This window comes from Marmota monax, unplaced genomic scaffold (genome assembly GCF_021218885.2).
Source record: "Marmota monax isolate L192 unplaced genomic scaffold, Marmota_monax_Labrador192_F-V1.1 WCK01_AAM20220418_F8-fsc00010, whole genome shotgun sequence".
Taxonomy (NCBI): Eukaryota; Metazoa; Chordata; class Mammalia; order Rodentia; family Sciuridae; genus Marmota; species Marmota monax.
In genome coordinates, this window is record NW_026692321.1 from 559,138 (window position 1) to 586,800 (window position 27,663).

Here is a 27,663-nt window from a genome sequence, read left to right on the forward strand (position 1 = left end):
TTCCTTATCTCAGTGATTGTTTTTTGTGGTTGGATATGAGGACAGGAGGCGTCTCCCTGAAGTTCCCGTGACCATGCAGGAATATTCAGAGGTGGGATGATTGGGTTGTGAGAGCTGACCTAACTGGCCTATCCTAGTTTGAACAGACTGAGTGGGTGGTGGCTGCAGGGGTCACTGGGGGGTGGCTAGAGGGGTCACTGGAGACGGCCCTGGAACAGGCAGGCTGTCACAGGTCTGTTTACCTTGCAAGCGCGAAGGGCGGCTCTGCCCTGCCCCTCCTACCACGCCCATGTACTACTGGGTCGTGGGTCTGCCCAGCTGGCGGGTGTGGGTGGCGGCTCCGCTCCGCCCCCTCTCCAATTGGGGTCACGCGGTCACCACGCTGGCGAGCCGCTGGGCCTGCTCCGGGGGCTGGTGGCGGCCCGGCTCCTCCCCTCTGGCTCAAGGACAAATTGAGGAGACTCGGGTGACTGAGCCTCACCCCCCTTACCAGGAGACCAACTGCTTATGTCACCGCTGGTATTGATGAAGATCTCTCCTCCACTGCTTTCTGCTGACATCAGATCTCTGCCATGTTGGTATCCTATGCGAATGGCAGCATTTCGTTCCCCTTGCCGGGCAACCAGAGCAACGGGTGAGTCCTGACCGGCCCTCAGCAGGACCCGGACCGAGACGCAGTTTCTGCGGGCTCCTAGCCCTGGTCCAGGGAAGTTCCGGGAGCCGGAACTCGGCCGCTCCGTGCTCGGTGTAAGCTCCTATAAGTGTAAGCTCCAAGAAGCAGTCCCCGCGGGCTCAGTTCCAGGAGCCGGAATTCGGCTGCTTAGTGCTTGGTGTTTGCTCTGATAGTAGCAGGGTCCAAGAAGCAGCCTCCGCAGGCTCCGCAGCCCTGAGCCAGGGCGGTTCCGAGACGGTTCTGAGAGCTGGAACTCGGCCGCTCCGTGCTCGGTGTAAGCTCCTATAAGTGTAAGCTCCAAGAAGCAGTCCCCGTGGGCTCAGTTATAGATATTAAAGATTGTTTTTTTTCAATTCCAATTCATTCCAATTCATCCTGAGGATAGTCCATGTTTTGCATTTACTATCCCTGCACTGAATCATGAAGGTCCTGATCAGAGATATGAATGGAAAGTACTCCCTCAAGGGATGGCTAACAGCCCAACTATGTGTCAAATTTATATTAACAAAGTAATCCAGCCACTCAGAAATCAAAATCCTGAACTACAAATATTTCACTATATGGATGATGTATTATTAGCACACAAAGATAAAAACACATTGCTAGAATGTTATGCCACACTTACAAACTTATTAAAAAATTATAATCTAGAGATAGCAATAGATAAAGTACAATTAAATTTTCCAATTAATTATTTAGGAGTTCTATTATCCTCAACCATGGTCCGTCCACCAAAAATTCAAATACGAGTAGATCAACTCAAATCACTTAACGACTTTCAAAAGTTATTAGGAGACATAAATTGGATAAGGCCTTATTTAGGTATACCAACAGGAGAGTTGGGACCTTTATTTGATATCCTAAAAGGTCCATCAGATCCAAATTCACCCCGAATGTTAACGCCTGAAGCAAGAAAGGCATTAAAAATCATTGAAACATATATGGAAAATATGCATTTGGATAGAATTGATATAAGTTTGCCTTTATTATTTATTGTACTACCAACAAAAAATTTTCCTACAGGAGTATTTTGGCAAGAAGGTCCATTATTATGGATACATTTATCTTATTCTCCTAACACTATTCTTACTAGGTATCCTGAGGCTGTAGGACAATTAATACTCAAAGGAATAAAAGCAGCAAAGGGAGTGTTTGGAATTTCTCCCCATAAAATTATTACTCCATATACTATGAATCAAATTGATGAGTTAGCTAATGAGTTAAATACTTGGGCAATACTCATGTGCAAATCTAATGTTTCATTTGATAACCACTTACCATCTAATCCTTTATTGTCTTTTTGGTCATTGCATCCTGTAATTTTTCCAAAAATGACAAGAAAAACACCTATCATGAATGCTCCAAATATATTCACTGATGGGTCAAATAATGGTACAGCAGCAGTAGTTACCCCTGATCAAACTTTTACATTTTTAGTACCCAAACAATCAGCTCAAAAGGTAGAGCTTAATGCAGTTTTACAAGCTTTTGTGATGTTTAAAGATTCTGTATTTAATTTATTTTCTGATAGTCAGTATGTAGTTAATGCTATAGTATCTCTTGAAGATGCTGGTAGGATTTCCCCTTCTTCTACTGTTTTCTCTTTGCTTTCCACTATACAAAGTCTAATCTGGGACAGAAAAGATCCATTCTTTATAGGACATATCAGGGCACATACAGGATTGCCTGGAGCCCTTAGTTTGGGCAATGATTTAGCAGATAAAACTACGCATGACATACATATTTTCTCTACACTAGAAGAAGCTATAAATTTTCATAAAAAGTTCCATGTCAATGCTAATACTTTACAAAAGCGCTTTTAAAATAACTAAGGAACAAGCTAGACAAATAATAAAACAATGTCAAAATTGTGTGACCTTTTTACCACAAGTTAATCTTGGAGTCAATCCTAGAGGATTGATACCTAACCATATTTGGCAGGTGGACGTCACACACTTGCCAGAATTTGGAAAATTAAAATATTTGCATGTTACAGTTGATACTTCTTCTGGATTTTTGATGGGCTCCCTTCATGCCGGAGAAAAAACTAAAGATGTTATAGCTCATTGCTTACAAAATTTTGCCACTGTGGGTGTTCCAAAACAGTTAAAAACAGATAATGCCCCTGGTTATTCTTCTACCTCTTTTAAACAATTTTGCTCAACATTTGGCATTACTCATATAACAGGAATCCCATACAATCCACAGGGACAAGGCATAGTTGAAAGAGCTCATCAAACTATTAAAATGTACTTATTAAAGCAAAAAGAAGGAATTGGGAAGGGGTATATATTCCCCAAAGATAAACTTAAAATAACCCTTTTTACTCTAAACTTTTTAAATTTGGATTCATCAGGACTTAGTGCTGCGGAAAGGCATATGTGTCCAAAAAATGTACATAAGCCCAAGGTACTTTGGAAGGATATTCTAACAGGACAATGGAAAGGTCCTGACCCAGTAATTGTCTGGAGTCGGGGGTCTGTTTGTGTGTTTCCACAGGGAGAACAGCAGCCGATTTGGATTCCAGAGAGATTAACCAAGGTCCTGACCCAGTGATTGTCTGGAGTCAGGGGTCTGTTTATGTGTTTCCACAGGGAGAACAGCAGCCGATTTGGACTCCAGAAAGATTAACTAAAGCGATTTCTACAGACCAAAAAGAAGATGATTTGGCTCAAATCCATAACAACTGATATCCAAAACTCCAGTTTGGCTATTCTTCCATCTGCAACAGAACCAGGATGCTTTTTTCAATATCTATTTTATTATTGCCCTTTGCCATATCATGAAGTTCTATTTTGTTTTTTGAGCTCATACAGACCTAGGTTAATGTTTTGCTGATCAGTTCTATTTTTTGACTATAGAGTTTTTAAACATTGCAATGGAGAAATGGAGATTTCACCTGTAAAAAGTTATAAGGCCTTTACTATAATGTTATGTGTTGTATGTATTATGTGTGCACACTTGTGTTTTGTGTTATATGTTTGAATGTATGTATGTCCATATATCATATATGATGAGCGCTCATGATAAAATGGATCCAAATATTTTTTTTCACGTGATTTATATGGTTTAATTTAAATTGGGTAAACAACTGTTGAGGATTGTTTTAATATGTAAACAAAAAAGAAGGTTAACAGATCTGTTTGTTTACTTTCACCTTTCCTTTTCATTATATTTAATAATTCTCTTAAAGATAATGTAAATTGTTAAGAAAATTGTTTTCTTTTAGTGCCTTCTGTAATGTTACATCATTTTTTCTTTCTCGAGTATTGCCAGAATTCCTATCTTCATCCCAGTGCCAGTGAAGACAATGTAAAATTGTTTTCTTTTAGTGCCTTTTGTAATGTTACATAATTTTTTTCTTTAGCCATTATTGCCAGAATTCCTATCTTCATCCCAGTGCCAGTGAAGACAATGTAAATTGTTAAGAAAATTGTTTTCTTTTAGTGCCTTCTGTAATGTTACATAATTTTTTCTTTAGCCATTATTGCCAGAATTCCTATCTTCATCCCAGTGCCGGTGAAGCAATGTAAATTGTTAAGAAAATTGTTTTCTTTTAGTGCCTTCTGTAATATTACATAATTTTTTCTTTAGCCATTATTGCCAGAATTCCTATCTTCATCCCAGTGCTAGTGAAGTCAAAGATAAAACCAATCTACAGCTTCTACAATAGCCATCACTGAACTGCTTGCAGAACTTGCCTGGACACATTGTGAGCTCACCTGTATGCATTGTGAACTATCTGTTGGTGCAGCGACTTGTGGTAGTGTTGGGGTATTTTTGCTGATGATGTCATTGGTGGTACAATTTTTCCAAAAGGAGCCGTCAATTGGCTTGGTGTATCTTCCTCCCTTGTGCTTGTCATGATCGTCCAGCTAAAATTTGGGGGCCAACAGAGGTGAGGCAAAGAACCTCACCCCCCCGCTGGTACAAAGACCTCTCCACAGGTGTGGCTGTATACTGGACCTGTAGTCAGTGACGGGTAAGATCCAATTGCAATGGTACCAACCTAAGGACCATATGTACTATTGGACAACCTAAGGCAGGCACGGTCCCTAAGCCACATGCTAGTTGTTTAAACAGAGAGGGAGAGATGTTGAGAGCCACAGCCGAAGGGGCCCCAGCAAACTTCCAGCTGCCAGCAAACTTCCAGCTGCCAGCAAACTTCCAGCTGCCTGCTGATGATTGGCTCACAGCGGCCCCAGCAACATCTAGCTGATTGGCTCCTCTGCGGTGATGCTCATTGGGCTGTTTCCCTGCCCTTTCAGACCACGGAGCTGCTCATTGGGGGACTTTTTTGGCTCCGCCCACGTGACCAAGCCAATCCGCCTCAAGAGCAGGAGGATTGTGGGAGGTGGAGAGAAGCTTGTGTGGGAGAGAGAGGCTTGTGGAAAGCCGGTGGTGGCAGTTGAGGCTCTGAGGGTTTTTCCTGAGAGGCTGTTTTGTAAGGCGTGTGTGGTTCTAAAAATAAAGTTAGTTTCTTTTGACAAGTGGCTCCTGATTGTGCCCAGCCAGACTGCAGCACGACCTCACAGCTGGATGGGCCTTACCTGAGAGTGCCCAACTCACAGCTGGATGGGCCTTACCTGAGAGTGTCCACCTCACAGCTAGATGGGCCTTTCATGAGAGCCCACCTCACAGCTGGATGGGCCTTACCAGAGAGTGTCCACCTCACAGCTGGATGGGCCTTACCTGAGAGTGTCCACGTCACAACTGGATGGGCCTTACATGAGAGTGTCCACCACACAGCTGGATGAGCCTTGCCTGAGCGCCCACCTCACAGTTGGATGGGCCTTACCTGAGAGCCCACCTCACAGCTGGATGGGGCTTACCTGAGGGTGTCCAACTCACAGCTGCTTGGGCCTTCCCTGAGAGTGTCCACCTCACAGCTGAATGGGCCTTGCCTGAGAGCCCACCTCACAGCTGGATGGGCCTTAACTGAGTGCCCAACTCACAGCTGGATGGGCATTGCTTGAGAGTGTACACCTCACAGCTGGATGGGCCTTGCCTGAGAGCCCACCTCACAGCTGGATGGGCCTTGGCTTAGAGCCCACCTCACATCTGGATGGGCCTTGCCTGAGAGGGTCCACCTCACAGCTGGATGGGCTTTGCCGGAGAGCCCACCTCACAGCTGGATGGGCCTTACCTGAGAGTGTCCACCTCACAATTGGATGGGCCTTGGCTGAGATCCCAACTCACATCTGGATGGGCCGTGCCTGAGAGAGTCCAACTCACAGCTGGATCGGCCTTACCTGAGAGCCCACCTCACAGCTGGATGGCGAACCTCAGAGTGTCCACCTCACAGCTGGATGGGCCTTACATGAGAGTGTCCAACTCACAGCTTGATGGGCCTTACCTGAGAGCCCACCTCACAGCTGGATGGCCTTAACTGAGAGAGTCCACCTCACAGCTGGATGGGCCTTACCTGAGAGTGTCCACCTCACAGCTCGATGGGCCTTGCCTGAGAGCCCACCTCACAGCTGGATGGGCCTTACCTGAGACCCAACTCACAGCTGGATGGGCATTGCTTGAGAGCGTCCATCTCACAGATGGATGGGCCTTAGCAGAGAGCCCACCTAACAGCTGGGTGGGCCTTACCTGAGAGTGTCCACCTCACAGTTGGATGGGCCTTGCCTGAGAGTGTCCACCTCACAGCTGGATGGGCCTTACCTGATAATGTCCAGCTAAAAGCTGGATGGGCCTGATCTGAGAGTGTCCACATCAAAGCTGGATGGGGCTTAACTGAGAGTGTCCACCTCACAGCTGGATGGGGCTTAACCGAGAGTGTCCACCTCACAGCTGGATGGGCCTTACCTGAGAGCCCACCTCACAGCTGGATGAGCCTTACCTGAGATTGTCCACCTCACAGCTGGATGGGCCTTTCCTGAGAGCCCACCTCACAGCTGTATTGGCCTTACCTGAGTGTCCACCTCACAGCTGGATGGGCCTTACCTGAGAGTGTCCACCTCACAGCCTGATGGGCCTTACCTGAGAGTGTCCACCTCACAGCTGGATGGGCCTTACCTGAGAGCCCACCTCACAGCTGGATGGGCCTTGCCTGAGAGCCCACCTCACAGCTGGATGGGCCTTACCTGAGAGCCCAACTCACAGCTAGGTGGGCCTTGCTTGAGACAGGAGGCTGACGCCTAGAAGTCAGTTCATCCGATGACGGGTAAGGACCATAAGTTGAATTGGACTGCCTAACAGGCATGGTCCCTAAGCCACATGCTTGTTGTTTAAACAGAGAGGGGGAGATGTTGAGAGCCACAGCCAAAGGGGCCCCACCAAACTTCCAGCTGCCAGCAAACTTCCAGCTGCTGGCTGATGATTGTCTCACAGCGGCCCCAGCAACATCTAGCTGATTGGCTCCTCGGCCCCAGCAACATCTAGCTGATTGGCTCCTCTGCGGTGATGCTCATTGGGCTGTTTCCCTGCCCTTTCAGACCACGGAGCTGCTCATTGGGGGACTTTTTTGGCTCCGCCCAAGTAACCCAGCCAATCGGCCTCAAGAGCAGGAGGATTGTGGGAGGTGGAGAGAAGCTGTGGGGGGGAGAGAGAGGCTTGTGGAAAGCCGGTGGTGGCAGTTGAGGCTCTGAGGGTTTTTCCTGAGAGGCTGTTTTGTTTGGCGTGTGTGGTTCTAAAAATAAAGTTAGTTTCTTTTGACAAGTGGCTCCTGATTGTGCCCAGCCAGACTGCGGCATTTCCTGGTGAGGGGATTGAGGAAGAGCACTGCAAGTTTCATTTCTTTGTGTGTTTAAAAGATTACCCATGAATGATTCCATCTGACTCCTTAAACTGCTGAATACTTGCATACGTGTGTGACTTTTGATATAAGAAGATGATTTGTCCTCTGTGGCTGCTTTACTCATTTGCATTCTTTTGGTAAGGAAAGTGGACTTCTCCTTTCTTCCTCTCAAGGTTACTTAGCTTCATGCCAGGGTATCTGGGCAAGCTATTGGGAGCGAAAGCCAGCTGCAGGTTTAGAAAGTGCCCCTCCAGACAGCACACCTGTTCTGAGCCCAGTACTGTGCCAGGAAGTTCGCCCATTATTCCATCCCTCAGCCCACCTTGCTGGGCTGACCTGGGAGGGGCTGCAGAACCGCCACAGACACTGCGCAGTGACTGATAGGACCTGGACTGGGCTCCACAGACACCCAGCTTGCTGCCTCCAGGGCCGTGTGACACAAGGCCAAGGCACAAGCTTGTTGTTGTTGTTTTTTCAATTGGGCTAAAACTATTTCTTTTCATTTTGGGGGTTAAAGCTGTTTCTTGATAAGATAACCGTCTTCTTTAAACATCGCACACTGGAAGGCATTCTACTGCGTCACCCTCATGGGCATTGTTTTTGGTGGTTTTTTTGTTCTTACATGGTCTAGATCCCAAAGGCAGTGTGATTATTAGATAAAGCTCCACATCAGGATCTGCTTAATAATAAGGTGTTTAGCTTTTTTGCTGCTGTGACTAAAAGACTGACCAGGTTGATGTTAGGGGAAGAAGAGTTCATTGGGGGCTCACGGTTTCAGAGGTCTCAGCCAGGCACATCTACTCCCTCGTGGCAGAGAAGTGTGGCAGAGGGAAGCAGCTCACAGGAAGATCAGAAGCAGAGAGAGGAGGCTCTACTCACCAGATAAAAATAGACACCCCAAAGTCGCCCCCCGATGTCCACCTCCTCCAGGTACCACTCCATTAAAGCCATCAGGGATTAATTCTCTGATTAGGTTAAAGCTATATCCCAATCATTTCTTCTCCAAACCTTGCACTGTCTCACATGTGAGTTTTGGGGGACACCACAAAAAACATAACATTCCCCTCCTGACCCCCCAAAGCTCACACTCATCTGACAATGCAAAATATATGTAGTCCATTCCCAAGAGTCCCACAGTCCAACAGTTCTGAGATTGCTCGAAGTTCAAGACCAAAGTCTTCTCTGAGGCTCAAGGAGATCCTGCACTGTGAGCTCCTGTACAATAGAAGCCATTTACAAGTATCTAATATATAATGGTAGAGTAGACATTTCCATTCACAGGATCAGGGGCATAGAGAGAAGGGACAGGACCAAAGCAGGACCAAAATCCATTTGGGCAAACAAGTCCTGTGGCCCCATGTCCTGCGTCTGGGCACACGGCACCATGAAGGTCTCTCCCAAGGCTTGTGTGGCTCTGCCCCTTGGCCTTCTTGGTGGCATCCCAAGTGGCCTTCCTGTTGGCTTGCCTCTGCTCAATTCCCGGGCTTTCCCAGGACAATGTCCCACGTTACTGGCATTTCTTAATCTTGGGGGTCTCCACTGCAGCTTCTGTTTCCTTCTCGAAGCTCCACACCTGCCTTTTGGGGGGTGACCGCTGGACTCCACCCTGCTGCCCTGTGCCTGGCCTCCAGACCTTCCTTTGAGATCTTGGTGGAAGCCTCCGTGACCCTCTAACTCCAGCCTCCTGCATTCCTGCAGCACCCGCACCACTGGTTGATGCCAGGGTCTGCTGTCATCTTGAGCAGTGTCCAAGCCTCCACGGACCCTGGCTGCAGCGGCCCTGAGTGCCTGGGTAGTGAGCATGTTGAGAAAATCTCCTTGGCCCTCTTGTGCACAAGGGTGCCCCCTGGTCTCTTCTTAAGAGAATTTTCATCTTGACTCCCTTGAGCTTGAGAGGGGTTGGCCTTGCCAGCTCCTGAGATGCTCCAACTTCCTTAGGCCCGGTTTTCCTCAGGTCTTTCAAGTTCATTGTTTCCAAATCTTTTTGCTTTGCTTTCTGCTCCTGATTATCGCAATGAATTTGGCTAAAAGCTGTGACAATATCCATGCCACCATGGAAAATAAAAGTGTGTCCTAGATTTCTACCTCTAGAAAACCTGTCTAGGCACAAAGTACCAAGAGCTCTTTATTGTTGCCATAATAAATGCCAAATGAATGAATTAAAGTAAGCAAAAAGGGCTTCTGCCTTTCTTATCCACCAGCACACGGGCTGCAGGGACCACGGGATCTGGCTGCAGCCTACACGCACCTGAGATATCGTTCACACCAGAACTCAGACTTGGCCCCGAGGCCTCCCTTCCCAGGAGGCGCAGCCAGGTCCGCCAGGGTCTGCGTCTGCCTTCGGCTGCCCCTTGCTCTCTCTCCTGCCTCTCAGAGCCGGGAGGACTAGTCGGACTTCTGGGTCTACTAAGGACTCAGAGGCAGGTTTCTTCGTCCTGAGCCCTGGCACATCAATGCAGGCGTTAGCCCTTGGGCACTGTCCTATCCTGCAGGTGCAGGCCCTGTGGCCACAGACCACATGGTGGCAGGAGAAGAGAGCAATGCCACCAGCGCTGGGGCAGGGGCCTGGGGCGACCTGCTCGAAGGATCCCAAGGGACCCCCTGACTTCTCGGAAGCATGCACCATTCAGGAAGCCAGTAGTACATCTGCAGGATTAATAGGCCCATTCATAATTAAAAAGACGAGTCACTCTGCTTAATGAAGTTCCTGAAAGGGGAGGCTGGAGAGTCATCCGTCTGTCCCACCTTTACTCATTTTCTTTGCTATTTTTTTTAAAATGTTAAATTCATACTATTTTCTTAAATTGAGGTCATTCCAGCTCATTTCCCTTCATTTCCTTGGGCACCTTTTGGTGGTTTTTACCTAAAAATACAGGTGCATTCTCCCACTGGCTGGAGATGAATTTGGTTGCACTTTTGGCAACAGCGGGGAGTGGAGGAGACTCTGTCCTCCTCTGCACACATCCCAGGCGATGGCCGCAGCACTGTTACGTGGTTGTGCTGGGCTACAAAGGACACTGAGCGTGGTGCTCAGTCCTGCGTCCCCGGCCCTGTCTGGCTGAGGTCATCTACCCAGCACTGTGGAGGGCTGCAGCTCCCAGTGGTGGTGGGGGCTTGGAACGCAGGCACTGGGTGCTTTTGATTAAATATGGAGAAGCCGGCGGAGGCCTCGCAGCAGGGCATCTGAAAGTGGAGTGTCTCTTCAGTGCTGTGATGTCTCCCGCAGGTTGAATTTAATGCAAAAGCTGAAATGAAGAGAGGCGTGTGTGCTGGGATTCCAAGGAAGCCCCGGGAAGGCACAGAGGAAGCTGACCACAGCCCTCCTCAGGGCAGGCGCTCATGTGCCCTTCACCTGCTCCAGGGCCCGGGTGTGGGCACGTGGTCATTCTCGTTCCTGGAGCCCTTCTGACCAGGCTGCCAGGGCTCTCTAGTTCCCCTCTGTGGTTCTCCTGTACAACTAGGAGCTTCAAAGTGTCCTGAGTCAACCCTTGCACCACGTACCTGCCCATGCCCTGCCCCGTGTCCTGCATCACATGGACACCAGCCTCCTGGGCCCTCACCTGCTTTGACTGCCATCAAGACCGTTCTCTTTGTCTCCTTTCTGGTTTTCCCCCACTTTCTTGTCTTCCAGGCTCTGGACTCCAGCACATGAATGAGATCCCCCTGATTGCTTCCTTGCGCTGAGTCACCCCGACAAGCTAGGAGGACACTCACCTGGCTTGGCTGAGCCATCAGACCCAGGGAAGGCCAGGGCTTTCACTCCTGTAGCTCTTAGCACAGGTCTTCCACTTTAAATGTGAGGTGGATCAAGTACCTGATGACTACGGTGCATGGTCCCCCTTACACACCGTTTCACTCTCCACGGTTTCAGTTACTTATGGTCAATTGTGATTAAATGGAGAATTCTAGAAATAAACAACTCATGAGTTTTAATTGTGCCCTGTTCTGAATAGTGTGGTGAAGTATCATACCACCCAGCTCCATCCTTCTGAGTGTCCTCCTGTGTTTTCCATCACAAACTTAGCACAGTGTCCCTCGGGTCCGTTCATGTCACCATCAACGACAGGATCACATGCTTTTGGGGATGAGTGGTATCCCACTATGTGTACATGTGCATTTTCCTGTCCGTCCACCCACTGGCGGACATGTGGTCTGAGTCCCTGGCCTGCGACCAGCGCTGCTGTGGACATGGGAGTGCAGCGTGCTTTGACATGCTGACTTCATTCCTTTAGGGTGAGCTCCCAGCAGGGCCATCACTGGATCGGGCTTCTAAGCACACCTGGTTTTCAGTTAAAGGGCTAAACTGAGAAGAGAATCTTTAAACACTTTTACTGGACCTTGCTTGATTTTCCTATTGTGATAAACATAACTCAGAATATGAATCTTAGTACCTCAATTGAGACAAAGAATTGCTTTATTCCAAAATATTAACTGCTTCTCCAGCAGCAAGCTGCTGGCCTGGCTACGAGATGTGGTTGAAGTCCAAGAGTCATGGGTTTTGAACTCCGAGCACTTCTTATCTTTCTTAAGTAGCAACTTTTAATAACTCACAAATGCCTTTATTCATGTAGCTAGTAGTGAGGTCATATTAAAATTAAATGTCACACACACTAAATCCTCCTCTGCCTTGAAGTTGCTCCTCTATGGCGCGAAGTGTGGCCTCAGCCATCCCGGAGCTTGAGACCAGCGGGTTGTCATTCCGTCAGACCACCTGGTCTTTGGGGCATTCTGTGTTTACTTGTGGCTAAGGACCAGGGAAGGTGCCAGGCCCTCTTGCCATGCCCATTCCCAGGGTGAGTTTAGGTGAGCCCTGCAACCCTGCACCAGAAAAAGATGATTGTTTTGGGACCTGTGACACATCGCTGTTTTGAATTGGTGCTGGTGCAACTGAAGTGGTTATGGAACCCGGTTTTGGAATAGCTGTCCCTACCACCGTTTTGAACCAGGCACCATTAAATTTGGAGAATTTGATTTTAAATGAAATAGTAAGGTTGGTGCAAGACCCACTCACGGAGTTCAGCAACCACGCCCAGTAACCACAGCGCCCTATGATTCAATGTCCTGGCAAGGTGACTCCCTCTGTGTGTTTGAGACCAAGCTTTCTATTTAGATGGTGAATATGGGGAGGGACTCTGGGCTCCTGCCTGTGACCTTGATAGAAGTGGCGGGACAGAGCTGCTGGGTTGGAGGAAGTCCACAGGGCACCCTCACTTCCTACGGTGGAGGGATGGGAGCTGAGGAAGGAGGAGACGCCATGATTGGCGACACCTGGGCACACACCTGAAGGTGGGCCCTGCTCATAGAGGTTACTCCAAAGATTAGAAGGTAAAGAGGTTGACGTAGTCCTCCCGGCAGGCCTGAGAGTGAGAAAAGGGACAGACAGGCCCCTCCTCCTCAGTGGAGCTGACCTCTTCCTGGATCCCGTGGTGGGCAGCCTGTTCTTTCCTCCTTCTCCTGGGGTCTATTTCCCCAGAGGGAATTAAGAAGGTGGTGGTCACTCGTCATGACAGTGGAAGATACCGTGGCCCCACCAAGGCACGGAGGACGGTCAGAGGAGATCAGAGCAGACCACTTTCTGGTGTGTGAGCAATGTCTGAAATTTGCCAACAGCCGTGATTTGAACAACATGGGGTCCCCATGATGGGGCAGCGAGAGAAACTTGTCACTGAGACCCACACTCGGCCTTCATGTCCCTTGATTTACTGACCCTTCTGGCTAGGTCACCTCAGTCTTAGAAAAGGAAGTTATTTCTTTAGGGTTGGTTTTGGGAGGGATTTGGAGAGTCTGGAATAACAGCCAACTGCTCTGCTACTCAGTGAGGATCTGTTGGAGAGCAAGATTCTGGGGAGGACAGTTTTGCTGGGAGAACACGCGGCGGGTTATCTCATCGGCCACTAGATGGCACTGTTCACCCACCCACCGAGCTTCAGGTTTTTTTTCTTTCCCCTCCCCCCTCCCATCCCCCCACCTGGTTGGGACAAAGGCCTCTGGAAACTGGTCCAGGTGCAGACAGTCTGTGCTTGTTTCTCATCCCTAAACTGTTTCTCCTGGGAAAAGAGCGACTCTAAATTACACAACTCAATAGTTTCTCCATTTGGTAATTTAGATCCAGAGCCGATGCATTTTCTTTCTTTTAAAAAACATGTCCTTTTATTCTTTGGATGTTTTCATTCATCAACACCAACAGGAGTTTTATTTTGCAGCTTATTTTAGGAGCAGAAGCACTGGTCCAGATAGGACATGGGGTTCCAGGCAGAACTCCCCAGGAGAGGGTGCAGGGCTTGGAATGAGCTCCCTCCTGGCAGCTCATGAGCCCGTTGCAGTGAGGGTCCCTGGAAGTTGGGGGTCATTGCCTCTCGGAGGCAGTGACAGATAGGAATTCCAATGTGACCTCCACCATTCATTCTCTGTGTGGCCTCTGAGATGATGTGGGACATCTCTGATGCTCAGAGTCCCTTGCCCCGGTGGGGTCCTAACCCCACTCATAGGTTCCGAGTGACAGTCTCTTAAATGTCACTCCTGGCCAGGGCCCTGGGGTGAAGTCTGGGTACGTCACCTCCCCTGGCCCTTCCCCGTGAACAGTAGGGCAGGCGTGATGGCCGTGTCCTCAGGACTCCATCTGACACGGGCTGGGACACACCGCAGTCTGCAGGGCTGTGCCTGCCTTGGGCTTTCACGCTGTAGCTGGGACCTGGACAGGGCAATCTTGGCAGAAGACGCCCAGCCCAGCTGTTCTCAGTGTTCCACGGAGCCTCGCGACCTGGCAGTGGGAGGCTCTCCTCCAAGGTGCCCTGCCCAGAAGACCAGTGAAGCCACCGGAAGGACTGGCAGAAAGAGGAGCCCGTGTGGCAGCTCCGCGGCTGCTCCTGGCTTTGCCATCCACACGCCTGCCGTCCTGTCCTCTACTCTAAACGGGTGAGAAAAAGAGAGCCGCTGATGTGGCAGGATCAGACGCTCCCAGGCGGGAGTACGATCCGTACCTTTGGCTGGAGCCTCTCTGGGCAAGGCCTCATCTGCTTTCATTCTCCTGATCTCATTTAATGCTCACTGACTTCCCCAGGACTCGCTGAGTTGTCCCTAATTTACAGGTGAGAAAACGGGCGCAGAGAGGTTAAGTCGCCTGCACAAAATCACTCAGCTACCCACACAGCAAAGCCCGGCCGACCTCCTGCGGCTCCCGTTCCCTTGCTCTTCATCCCGATTGCTCACCATCCCTTGGTTCAGAGTTCCAGTCGTTAGTGGGCTCTCGGGCAGGCCCTGGCTCCCGTCCACCATGCAGGGATCTGGAGCCGCACAGGATAGGAGGATAGGCCTGGTGTCGCAGCAGAGCTGGAGGCTGCCCTCTCCTCGTGTCCTCCTGGAGCCCTTCCTAGCCCCTGGCGTGCTGCGGCCATGGCACCTGGTGAGCAGTCAGCCTCTCCCTCGCCTTGGGTTCATAGGACCACAGTGTCCCTATCTCCCGCCTCACGGAGCTGGGACGAGATTTACCAGAACTGCCAGATCAGTAGAACTTGCACACACACACACACACACAGACACACACACACACAGACACACAGACACACACAGTCACAGACACAGACACACACTCACACACACACAGAGACACACAGAGACACAGACAGACAGACACACACACAGACACACACACAGACACACACACACACAGACACACAGACACACACACAGACACACACACACTCACACACACACAGAGACACACAGAGACACAGACAGACAGACAGACACACAGAGACACACAGAGACACAGACAGACAGACACACAGAGACACACAGTCACAGACACAGACACACACACACTCACACACACACAGAGACACACAGAGACACAGACAGACACACACACAGACACACACAGACACACACACAGACACACACACTCACACAGACACTCACACACACACAGACACACACACACTCACACACAGACAGACACACACACACACACACAGAGACACAGACAGACACACACAGACACACACACACACACTCACACACACAGACACACACACAGACACACACTCACACACACACAGACACACACACAGAGACACAGACACACACACAGATACACAGACACACACACACACACACTTACACAGACAGACACACACAGACACACACACACACTCACACACACAGACACACACAGAGACACACAGACACACACACTCACACAGACACTCACACACACACAGACACACACACACTCACACACAGACAGACAGACAGACACACACACACAGACACACAGAGACACAGACAGACACACACACACATACTCACACACACAGACACACACACAGACACACACACTCACACACACAGACACACACACACAGACAGAGACACACACACAGATACACAGACACACACACAGACACACACACACTTACACAGACAGACACACACAGACACACACACACACTCACACACACAGACACACACAGAGACACACAGACAGACACACACAGAGACACACACTCACACACACAGACACACGCACAGACACACACAGACACAACAGCCTGCTCTGTTTATGATTCTTTAAACAAGTCCCTGATGAGGGTCAGGGGTTGAAGTGGCGACTCTGTGACCCGACAGGTGAGGGTCAGCCTCTCCCTCTAACAGGCCTGTAAGGGGTAACCCCACTCCGGCTCCTGGAAGGCCTCGTGTGTGTCCAGCAGGCTGTGTCTCTGGGTTCATCAGAGCTGGGAGGGGGCTGCTGCCGTGTGTAGCAGGAGCTGCGTCCGGGGAGTTCGCCTGCACATCGATTGCCTGAGGGTTTCCATTAATGTTGATTTAGGAAATGCCAACGGGGTCAGGTGGCGGAGTATTCATTCCATCCTGTGACTGGAAACGTGCCAGCCCCTGGAGGGAGGCGGCACCGGGATTTCCTCAACTTTCTCCCGGCTCTTAGCTGCCTCTTGGAGGCCACCGGACGTCCGGGTGACCTCCTCTTTCCACGACTGTTGGCATTCTCTCGACTCCGCTGTCTTACGAAAGAGGCAGGAGGAAGGTTATTTCCTGAGGCTTAAGACCTGGGCCCACTGGCCGGAAGCAGTGAAACTGCATCTGTGGGCTGCGCCTGCTTTTCGGCTTGTCCCCAGGACTCACCAAACCTCCTTGGTGTGACACTGGACTAAGCCCAGGGGGGAGGGCATGAAGTCGTGCGGTGCTCCAGGTGGGCAGCTGCAGGTGGGTGCCGCAGTCTGGCTGGGCACACAATCACGAGCCACCACACAGCTTGTAGATTCAAACAGCAACTCTTTATTCCCGAACTCACACCAGCCGTCTACAATCACGTTCTGGGGAAATCCACGTTCTCTGCCCAAATTCACCTTCTCTCCCAAATTCACCTCCACTGGGCTTCTACCTCCAAAATATACTGTCTGAATCCCGTGAGAACTCAAGGGGAACTCAGGCAGCAGGATACGCCCTATTCCCAGCAGGAATAATCTTAAACCTTAAACCTGGAACCTAAACTGGGAACGCCCTAAACAAGATTATCTTAAAACCGGGAACACCCTAATCCAGCCACTTAGAAATCAAAATCCTGAACTACAAATATTTCACTATATGGATGATGTATTATTGGCACATAAAGATAAAAACATATTGCTGGAATGTTATGCCACACTTACAAACTTATTAAAAAATTATAATCTAGAGATAGCAATAGATAAAGTACAATTAAATTTTCCAATTAATTATTTAGGAGTTCTACTATCCTCAACCATGGTCCGTCCACCAAAAATTCAAATACGAGTAGATCAACTCAAATCACTTAACGACTTTCAAAAGTTATTGGGAGACATAAATTGGATAAGGCCTTATACCAACAGGAGAGTTGGGACCTTTATTTGATATTCTAAAAGGTCCATCAGATCCAAATTCACCCCGCATGTTAACTCCTAAAGCAAGAAAGGCATTAAAAATTATTGAAACATATATGGAAAACATACATTTGGATAGAATTGATATAAGTTTGCCTTTATTATTTATTGTACTACCAACAAAAAATATTCCTACAGGAGTATTTTGGCAAGAAGGTCCATTATTGTGGATACATTTACCTTATTCTCCTAACACTATTCTTACTAGGTATCCTGAGGCTGTAGGACAATTAATACTCAAAGGAATAAAAGCAGCGAAGGCAGTGTTTGGAATTTCTCCCAATAAAATTATTACTCCATATACTATGGATCAAATTGATGAGTTAGCTAATGAGTTAAATACTTGGGCAATAATCATGTGTAAATCTAATGTTTCATTTGATAATCATTTACCATCTAATCCTTTGTTGTCTTTTTGGTCTAAGCATCCTGTAGTTTTTCCTAAAATGACAAGAAAAACACCTATCATGAATGCTCCAAATATATTCACTGATGGGTCTAATAATGGTACAGCAGCAGTAGTTACCCCAGATCGAACTTTTACATTTTTAGTACCAAAACAATCAGCTCAAAAGGTAGAGCTTAATGCAGTTTTACAAGCTTTTTTGATGTTTAAAGATTCTGTATTTAATTTATTTTCTGATAGTCAGTATGTAGTTAATGCTATAGTATCTCTTGAAGATGCTGGTAGGATTTCCCCTTCTTCTACTGTTTTCTCTTTGTTTTCCACTATACAAAGTCTAATCTGGGACAGAAAAGATCCATTCTTTATAGGACATATTAGGGCACATACAGGATTGCCTGGAGCCCTTAGTTTAGGCAATGATTTAGCAGATAAAACTACACATGACATACATATTTTCTCTACATTTGAAGAAGCTACAAATTTTCATAAAAGGTTTCATGTTAATGCTAATACTTTACAAAAGCGTTTTAAAATAACTAAGGAACAAGCCAGACATATAATAAAACAATGTCAAAATTGTGTGACATTTTTACCACAAGTTAATCTTGGAGTCAATCCTAGAGGACTGATACCTAACCATATTTGGCAGATGGACGTCACACACTTGCCAGAATTTGGAAAATTAAAATATTTACACGTTACAGTCGATACTTCTTCTGGATTTTTGATGGGCTCCCTTCATGCCGGAGAAAAAACTAAAGATGTTATAGCTCATTGCTTACAAAATTTTGCCACTGTGGGCGTTCCTAAACAGTTAAAAACCGATAATGGTCCTGGCTATACCTCTACCTCTTTTAAACAATTTTGCTCATCATTTGGTGTTACTCATATAACAGGAATCCCATACAATCCACAGGGACAAGGCATAGTTGAAAGAGCTCATCAAACTATTAAAACATACTTATTAAAGCAAAAAGAGGGAATTGGAAGGGGGTATATATCCCCCAAAGATAAACTTAAAATAACGCTTTTTACTCTAAACTTTTTAAATTTGGATTCATCAGGACTTAGTGCTGCGGAAAGGCATATGTATCCAAAAAATGTACATAAGCCTAAAGTACTTTGGAAAGATATTCTAACAGGACAATGGAAAGGTCCTGACCCAGTGATTGTTTGGAGTCGGGGGTCTGTTTGTGTTTTTCCACAGGGAGAACAGCAGCCCATTTGGATTCCAGAGAGATTAACTAAAACAGTTTCTACAGATCGAAAAGAAGATGATTTGACTCAAATCCATAACAGCTGATATCCAGAACTCCAGCTTGGCCATTCTTACATCTGCGACAGTGATTAACCAGGATGCTTTTTTCAATAGCTATTTTATTATTGCATTTTTCCACATCATAAGGTTCTATTTTTATTTTTTGAGCTCATACAAACCTAGGTTAATGTTTTTCTGATCAGCTTTATTTTTTGACTGTGGAGTTTTTAAACATTGCAATGGAGATTTCACCTAGGTAAAGCTACAAGGCCTTTACTATTTTCTTATGTGTTGTACGTTTGTGTACACTCTTGTGTTTTGTGTTGTATGTCTGTATGTGCGTATGTCCATATTTCTTATATGAGGAGCGCTCATGAAAAAATGGATCCGAATTATTATTATTTTTTTATTCACGTGATTTAAATCGTTTAATTTAAATTATGTAAACAGCTGTTAAGGATTGTTTTTAAAGGTGGTTAACAGATCTGTTTGTTTACTAGTTTAAATTAGGTAAAAAGCTGTTAAGGATTGTTTTTAAAGTAGGTTAACAGATCTGTTTGTTTACTTTCACCTTTCCTTTTCATTATATTTAATAATTCTTTTCAGGATAATGTCTCTTTAGCATCATTGTCAGAATTCCTATCTCCATCCCAGTGCTGGTGAAGAACTCAACAAGTAATGCTCAATCAAAGAGTCAACTTACTTTGGGAGGAAACGGATTTTGGGAGGAAATGGACATATTGATAGATTCCTCTGCTTTGAACTGCTTGCAGAACTTGCCTGGACTATGTAACTATCGTTTGGTGCAGCGAATTGTGGTAATGCTGGCATATCTTTGCTGATGGTGTCACCAGTGATGCAATTTTTCCCAAGGAGCCGTCAATTGGCTTGGTGTCGTGGCATTTCTGTATCCTCCTCCCTTCTGCTAGTGATGGTCTAAAATTTGGGGGCCAATGGCTTATGCTGGACCGGTAGTCAGTGACGGGTATGATCCAATTGCAGTGGTATCAACCTAAGACAGGAGGCTGACGCCTAAAGGTCAGTTTTCCGATGACGGGTAAGAACCATATGTTGAATTGGACAACCTACCAGGCACGGTCCTTAAGCCACATTGCTTGTTGTTTAATTAATCAGAAGGGGGGAGATGCTGGGAGCCATTAGCCAAGTAAGTATGACAATTTCCTTGCCAGCGTACCCCATGTTGCAGTGACATTGAATGTACTTAACCTTGCTCAAGGACCAAGGCAGATTAGGGTGTTCCCGGTTTTAAGATAATCTTGTTTAGGGCGTTCCCAGTTTAGGTTCCAGGTTTAAGGTTTAAGATTATTCCTGCTGGGAATAGGGCGTATCCTGCTGCCTGAGTTCCCCTTGAGTTCTCACGGGATTCAGACAGTATATTTTGGAGGTAGAAGCCCAGTGGAGGTGAATTTGGGAGAGAAGGTGAATTTGGGCAGAGAACGTGGATTTCCCCAGAACGTGATTGTAGACGGCTGGTGTGAGTTCGGGAATAAAGAGTTGCTGTTTGAATCTACAAGCTGTGTGGTGGCTCGTGATTGTGTGCCCAGCCAGACTGCGGCAGGTGGGCACTGAGGGCACCCTCTCCTGGGGCGGGCAGGGGTGTGGCCTGCAGGCGCAGGGTCCTGCTTCTGACAGGACAGCCACAGGGAAGCTGAGCCTAGAGCGAGCTCCGCCCGGAGATCTCAGAGGAGAGCGGGGACCCGCGCAGCGCGTGACCTCTGGGCTCCAGCTCTTCACCTTCAAAGGCAGATCCCGCTTCTGACTACCGTTCCAGGGCAGTGGGAGAAGGGGATCTTGTAGTGAGGGTGAAGCACACAGAGCCTCCCGAGGGAGGGCGAGGTTCTCAGTGGAAGGGGCACCTCCTGGGGTGGAGGTCAGTGACCTCCCTCAGCGTCGTGATGCTGGGCAGACTGCTTGTTTCTGTGCTGCAGGAAAACGAGCCTCATCTATAGAAGGAGACTCCTGGCACCTGTCCCACAGGACGACCAAAGGTGGGACAAGGTACGTCAAACCCGGGAGCCAGGGTACCACCCTAAGGTGGTTTCCTTCCCCCCTTCTTCTCTTGCTTATTAAAAGTCCCTTGAAGAGGTGACTGGAGTACCTCAAGGTGCCCGGGAATGTGGTTCCTGTTCCCAGGGGTCTTTGGGACAGCCATGAGTGCTGTTTGGCAAACTGTTTTCTTCTACTGCACCCCAAGTTTCAATCCCACCCCCAGGCCGGCCATGTGTGTTAGCCCATGTCTCTTGGCAGGACATGAAGGGACTTGGGGGCTATCACAGCATCTGGATGCACAACAGACTTTGCTTTTCTTGCTTAGTAGTTTTAATGTAGCTCAGATATTTGTCCTCTCTTGATTATTTACTATTTGTTGCCTTCCTAATCTCAAAAATAACTTGAAGCTGTTTTCAAAGAATGCCAGTAGGGACTATGGGGGTGGGGGAGTCAAGTAGAAGAGATGGGGCAAAACCCCCCAAGGACCGGAGCGCGGCATAGCCTGCCGCTCCCGAGGGTTGTGCTTTGCTTTAGGCTCCTAGCAGTGTGGACCAAGTGGGGGTAAAATCGATGGACAGGGTGTGTGTTTTCCATTGCCAGATAAAGACACACAGTGGACTTTTATGAAAGCCGACTTTTCCCAGCATAGCTCCTAAAACAATTCTTTGGAGAGACTGACCGTGATCCTGGGCCTCAGCAGCTTTTTGAAGATTGTGAAGCCATCGTCCCTGGGCTTCACCTCGGCAGAGAGCTTTCCATGTAAAGAGGCTTCAGTGAGGGCTGGGGAGAGGGAGGGTCTCAGGGCCCAGGGGCACTTTCTCTCCAGCAGAGATGGCCTTGGACCCCTGCCCGGGTCACAGAGGGCACCGCGCTTATTTAGTTCTCAGGTTATTCCAGCCCTGGGCACCTCCTAATCCCAATCTGGCTTCCATGTGGGCCCGAGGCACTTCGTCTGGACACCTGCCGACAGAAGTGGAGGACATTTAGATGTGTCCACTTGGAGTCTGAGTGGAGACCCATGGACATCCCAGTGCCCTGGGCAGGTCAGTGCTGCTCCACTCAATTCCTGCAGCTCAGTTCGTGTCATGCAATCTGCACCCATGCACCTGACCTGAGCAGGTTGCTGCTGGGGAAGGGTCACCATGCTGGACAGCAGGAGGGACGCGGGTGGCCAAGCTGGCTCTCACCGTCATTCTGGATCACTGTGGTGCCGGCATTAGAAACTGAGTTCCAGGACTGTGCCTTTTAGTTTCCACTTCAGGACGCTCAGGGCCAGTGCTGACCGCTGCTTCCCGTACGCACCATGTTGTGGCAGCGCTTGACCAGAGGCTGGGAAATTCCCGCTGTGGTGGCCCTAGGAGTGGCAGGGGCCTGGCGCTCACGCTGCGGGCTCCTGGCTGCTGGGAAGGCCTGTCTGCTGGCTGCGTGCTCCTCTGGGTCCTCCTCTGTGTGCTGACCCACGCCGTGGCCCAGGCTCAGGAGTGAGGCTGGAAAGGCCGGAAAGCCTGCCTGAACCCCCAGGAGTGTGGCTTGGATGGCCCCAGCGGCCAGTTCCTGTCACACAAATGTGTGCTAGGACCTGTGTGTCCTGACGCCAGATCCCCCAGAGAAATACCCGAGGAGCGCAAGCAGTGTGGCCTGTCCCCTTCCCTCGCTGTGTCACTGCAGTCCTGTGGCCGACAGAGCTGGCTGTGCAAGTGAGTTCATGCACACCACTTTCCCTCTGTGGGCTGTGCGGTGGCGTTGAGTGGGCACACTCCTCCTGTCCCAGTTCTTCACTGCGGGTGGCCTGTCTTCTCAGGGTCTCCTTGGACAAACCCAACTGGCGGCTCTCCCTATGGGCCTTGCTTTCTGACACCAGTGGCCCCAGCAGCTGCTTTGTTAATGGCTCTATCTCCTGACTATGCCGGGCTCTTGGGAGTGCCCTGTGTGCCATCAGGATAGTCACACGGTGCCGCAGTAACAAACAGCCCTCAACTCTTGAGATGCTCTTCCTATTTATTCATATGCCCCTTTCTGGTGGGCAGGGGCTCGGGTGCTGCCGCAGTCCAGCTGCAGCAAAATAACCGGGGGGTGACGAGCAACTTGTGTACATTGATACAGCAGGAGTGGGAGCCCTTTATTGCAGGACCGGAGGGGTATATATACATTCCACACAGCTTATCGAATTAACATAAACTAGATACAGCAGTCAACCAATAAGGACTCTCCACACTTAATGGCTCGCTGGCACCACCTCACAAACCACTCCCCTTGGCAAAATGCCAGGCGCCATCCTGACTTGTTTACAGACTCTAACAGGGTGCCTCACCTGTCACCAGGGTGAGGGAAAGAGGAAGTGGAGAATCATTTATTCATTCCTTTTTTATACCCTTACTTAATTAATCAGTTAAGTATTTTAATGTGGTGAGGATCCAACCCATGCCTCACACACGGTAGGCGAGTGCTCTACCACTGAGCCACAGCCCCAGCCCCTTATTCATTCATTCTCCAGGGCCTCTGTCTAAGAGAGGTGCAGTCACGTCTGCCTTATTAATTGATCAGAACAAGCCAGCTGGCCACACCTGACCTCAGGGAGGTGGGGAGCACAGTCCTGCTTTCCCAGAGGGGAAACTGGGCATGTTAGTGAGGAGCACTGATTTCCACACTCAGTGGCTGTGCTGACCTTCCTCTCTCATGGGAAGAATTAGATTTTGGGAGGTGAAGTTCTCTCGCTGAAGACCTGGAGCTTACAGAAACCCTGCGGCTGTCTGGCCCTGTTTCACTGGGCCACGAGACCCTGTCTCTCCAGGCCCCTCAGCTGGTTAATGCCGCTCCTCCCAGATGGGGGTTCCCTGGTCCCTAGGGGGAAATGACCCAGGCCTCTCTGGCAAGACCCTTCCCAAGGCGGTCTTAGCCTCCCTAGAGCGCCCAGGCAGTCAGTGGCGTCCACTGGAGTGCTGCCTGAAGCCTCACCTTCAGCATCTGGGCCATGACAATTAAGGAACCCACATCAAGTGTGTTGGGTGGGCCTGGGGCACAGCCCACAGCACCTGCTCATAGATTGTTGTTCTGCGATTGCAGTGATGACTGTCACAGAGTCTTGTGTGCAGGGTCCTTCTGGCCTGGCAGAGAGTGACCGAGGGTCGAGTCCACATTATCTCCAGGCAGAGCTCCAGGCTCAGGTTTCAGCTACCAGAGGTCACTGATCATCTTTGCATGCTTGGATGGTGGCGGCCCAGGTCTCTAACAGTGACACTCTTGAGCAGAGAAGAGAAAAACACGAGAGAGCAAGGTGCTGGCACCTGGAGGGGTGGGAGTGGCACAGGAGGTTGCACGGGGTCTGGGGCCAAGGACCAGCAGCCCATCACCAGGCGCGGAGGGAAAGGCATGGGGCAGGGGGGAGAAGCACAAAGGTGTGACGGTGTCACTGAAGACATGGCCCTGTGCTCGGCGTGCTCAGACTGCTTTCAGACACGCAAAGCTGAGATGGAGGCGCCAGAGGCAGCCCTGGAGGAAGGTGGGCCTTTCCCACAGGGGCTGTCCAGCTGCCTGCACTGCTGGCCAGGAGGCTGGCCTCCTCTCCCCAGGCTGCACCTCCTGAGAGGAGGGTGCTGGGACAGAGGAATGACGTGGCATCATGGTGGCAGTGCTGGCTGAGGCGACGGGGAGCTCCGGGGGTCTCCAACACCTCCAGTGGCGGTGGCTGATGTTCAGGGAGCCATCCCGGGGCTGGGCTCAGTGTGCATTCCTTCTGTCCTTCAGCCCCTGATGTGAGGCTTTTATCAGCATCACAACATCATCCTGGTAACAAAGCCTCCAATGCAAACGGCAGGAACAACAGCGAGCTCCTCTTACTGGGTACTTGATGTCCAATAGTGATGTCCACAGCAGTGGCATCTGGCGGGGGATCCCTAGGGAGCTGAGGCTCAGGAAAGTGAAGCCGGTTGCCCAAGCTTGCACGTCTGGTGAAGGACACAGATGTTACTCAAACCATGTCTCTGCCTTCAGAGCCCAGGAACAGGTTCAAAAATCTTCAGATACATTAATGATTCAGGTTATCCATACCTTCATGTAAAATAGGAAGTCGGAACTCAGGGAGGTCGATCGTTTGCAGAGCATCTAGGGCTCCTTGGAAGGGAGGTGCACTTGGACGTGGGTCAGTGGCCAACCACTTGCGTCTCCCCAAGCCCAGCTGTTGAGCAGCCCCTTCTGTGGTGGAAGGGAACCCAGGGTGGGTGCCTAGTGTGGTCCTTCCCGTTCATAGCCAAGCTCATCTCACAGAGGCAAGAGCAGCTGGGCACAGGGACGTCTCAGAAGGGCAGCCTCCGAGTTGCATGGAGGGGAGGGCTGACATGGCTTCTCATCAGTGATGCTGGAGAGCAGTGTTTACACGTGTCTGAATGCTGCTCTGCAGCCTGGCCCACTCAGGTGTGGGTGGAATAAAGCCAAGCCCGTCGTGGGGAGTGTCCCTGTGCCCACCGACACCCACCTGGCAGGAGGGTTGTTATTCTTCCCCCAGAGGAAGTGGCTGAGCCGGGGACTTCACTGCCAGCTCAGAAGCTCAGCAGAACTCCCAGAGGTCCATGAGCCCCTAACAGGAGAGTTGCTCCATTAGGGCTGCTACAGATGTGCTCCTCCAGAGAAAGGAAAAGTAAAGGTATTTAGGCAGTTTTAGAAAGATGCTAGTGTTCCTCTCTTCTTCAGTCTCCCTCCCGCCTCAAGCTATGTCTGGAAAAGGTAGCTGTAAGGAAAGTTGAGAAGAGTAACCTGCAATCTTCAAATGGGACCTGGGACCTTTGTGGTTTTGCTCATCTGTGTTTATCTTTCTGTTAATGCAAATCCTCAGAAGTGGGCTTTGTCTTTCTGACTCTTGGTTGATGTCTCTCAATGCTTATCTTTCTGTGGAAAGGGTCGGAGTTCATGGAACTGGGCTGAGGTTTCTGTCAGCCAGACAGGCCTTACAGGTTGCATGGTGAGAGCCTTTGCGGGGTCACCAGGCGCCTGGGGACATTTCCCGTCCTACCTCTCCGATATTCAATGACTTCAAGTTAAAACACAAAGCAGGGCGAGACAAGAAGGAGTTGGATGTGCTTATTTTGAGTTCCACTAAGATGTGAGAGCTGGGAGTGGGTGCTGAGGAGTGGAACTCCGAGTCGGGGCGCCTCCCTGGTGACCCCTGGGTGCAGGATCGGGTCCATGGTTCTGCTGAACTGGGCACCTCACTGACGTGCCATCTGCAGAGCTCTGGCTGAAGTGCTGCTGCCCGAGCTTCCCTCAGAGGCTGTGGACGAGCAATGCCTGCCGGCCCGGCCTGCGGACTGGGGACCCTGGGCCAGACACAGCTGTGGTGAGCTCTTCTCTCCCGACCCCCGTTTAATGTGTGTCCGAAAAAGAGAGTAGCCTGGGATTCACTCTGGGTGGCCAGAGGACACCAGTTCCTTTTCTAGACGGTCCTCTTGGAGTCACGTTTTCTTGAAATCCTGGGGTCTGGACTCTGGCCTTAGACAGTGCCTCCAACCAAGCTGTGGGGGCAAGAGGGAGAACACCCTCGAGCCTCTGGAAGGAGACACATGGGAAAGCAAAAGAAAAGGACGTCAAGTGTTAAGGTGGAGGGTGCATTCCCCTTCTGTCTTAGCTGGCCGCATGTTCCTGATCTAAAGGAATGTCAGCTTCAGCGTCCCCATGAAGTCCCACTGCTGGGGATCCAACGGTGCCTGGGACGTGGGGCCGATATTCCCTCACCACACATTCTCTCCAGAGCTGTGAGAGATGGCTTCTGTTGCTGAGAAGCTGCCCGGGGCCTGGTGTCTTGTTACAGCAGCCCTGCTGGACTGAGGCCTCCCTGCTGGACTGAGGCCTCCCTGCTGGACTGAGGCCTCCCTGCTGGACTGAGGCCGCCCTGTTGGACTGAGGTCTCCCTGCCGGACTGAGGCCGCCCTGCGGGACTGAGGCCGCCCTGCTGGACTGAGGCCGCCCTGCACTAATGGATGACCCCAGGCCAACTTGAGGAGATGGGCCTTGGCCAGTTATACCCACCGAGGTGCTGGGGCAGAGTTAATGCCAAGTCCTGGGTCTGGACAGAGGCTCAGGGTCGAGGTGACCATGGCTGTGCTGGAGGACTAAGCATCAGGAGGGCAGTCCCTGGTGTCCACCCGGCAGGTGGAATCTGTTGTTGCCACTGTGGCAACTCAGACTGGCCGCTGCCCACGACAGCGGCGTGTGACTTCAGACAGCCTGCCTTCTGCTTTGGCCAGTGTTTTCTCCACTGTGACCCAAATGCCTGGCAAGAACAATTTTAAAGGAGAAAAAGTTTATGTGGGGCTCAGGGTTTCAGAGGTCTCTGTCCATTGATGGCCAGCTGCATCGCTCTGGGCCCGAGGTGAGGCTGACATCACAGCAGAAGAGAAAAGCAGCTCAGGACGTTGACGATCAGGAAGAGGAGAGGGACTTGGGTCACCAGGTATTTAATATAACCCCCAAGGGCAGACCCCCAGCCACAGCCCCTCTGCCCACAGCCACCACCCAGCTAATCCATTCAAGTGGATTAATGCGCTGACTCGGTTAAGGCACCCATGAGCCAACCATTCAACTCCAGTGTTCCTTGCATTGTCTCACGTGAGCTGTTGGGGGGCACCTCACCTCTGACCACGGGGTCTTCGAGGGTCTCCTCAG

The 27,663-nt window shown here is 49.7% G+C and overlaps 1 long non-coding RNA gene across 1 annotated transcript; it reads left to right on the forward strand.

The window, feature by feature from the left end:
• Nucleotides 1-290: 290 nt before the first annotated feature.
• Nucleotides 291-5,163, forward strand: LOC131424067 (uncharacterized). Its single transcript, XR_009226512.1, has 2 exons — nt 291-634; nt 3,268-5,163. It is a non-coding gene; the product is annotated as an uncharacterized LOC131424067 (long non-coding RNA).
• The last annotated feature ends 22,500 nt before the right edge of the window (nt 5,164-27,663 follow it).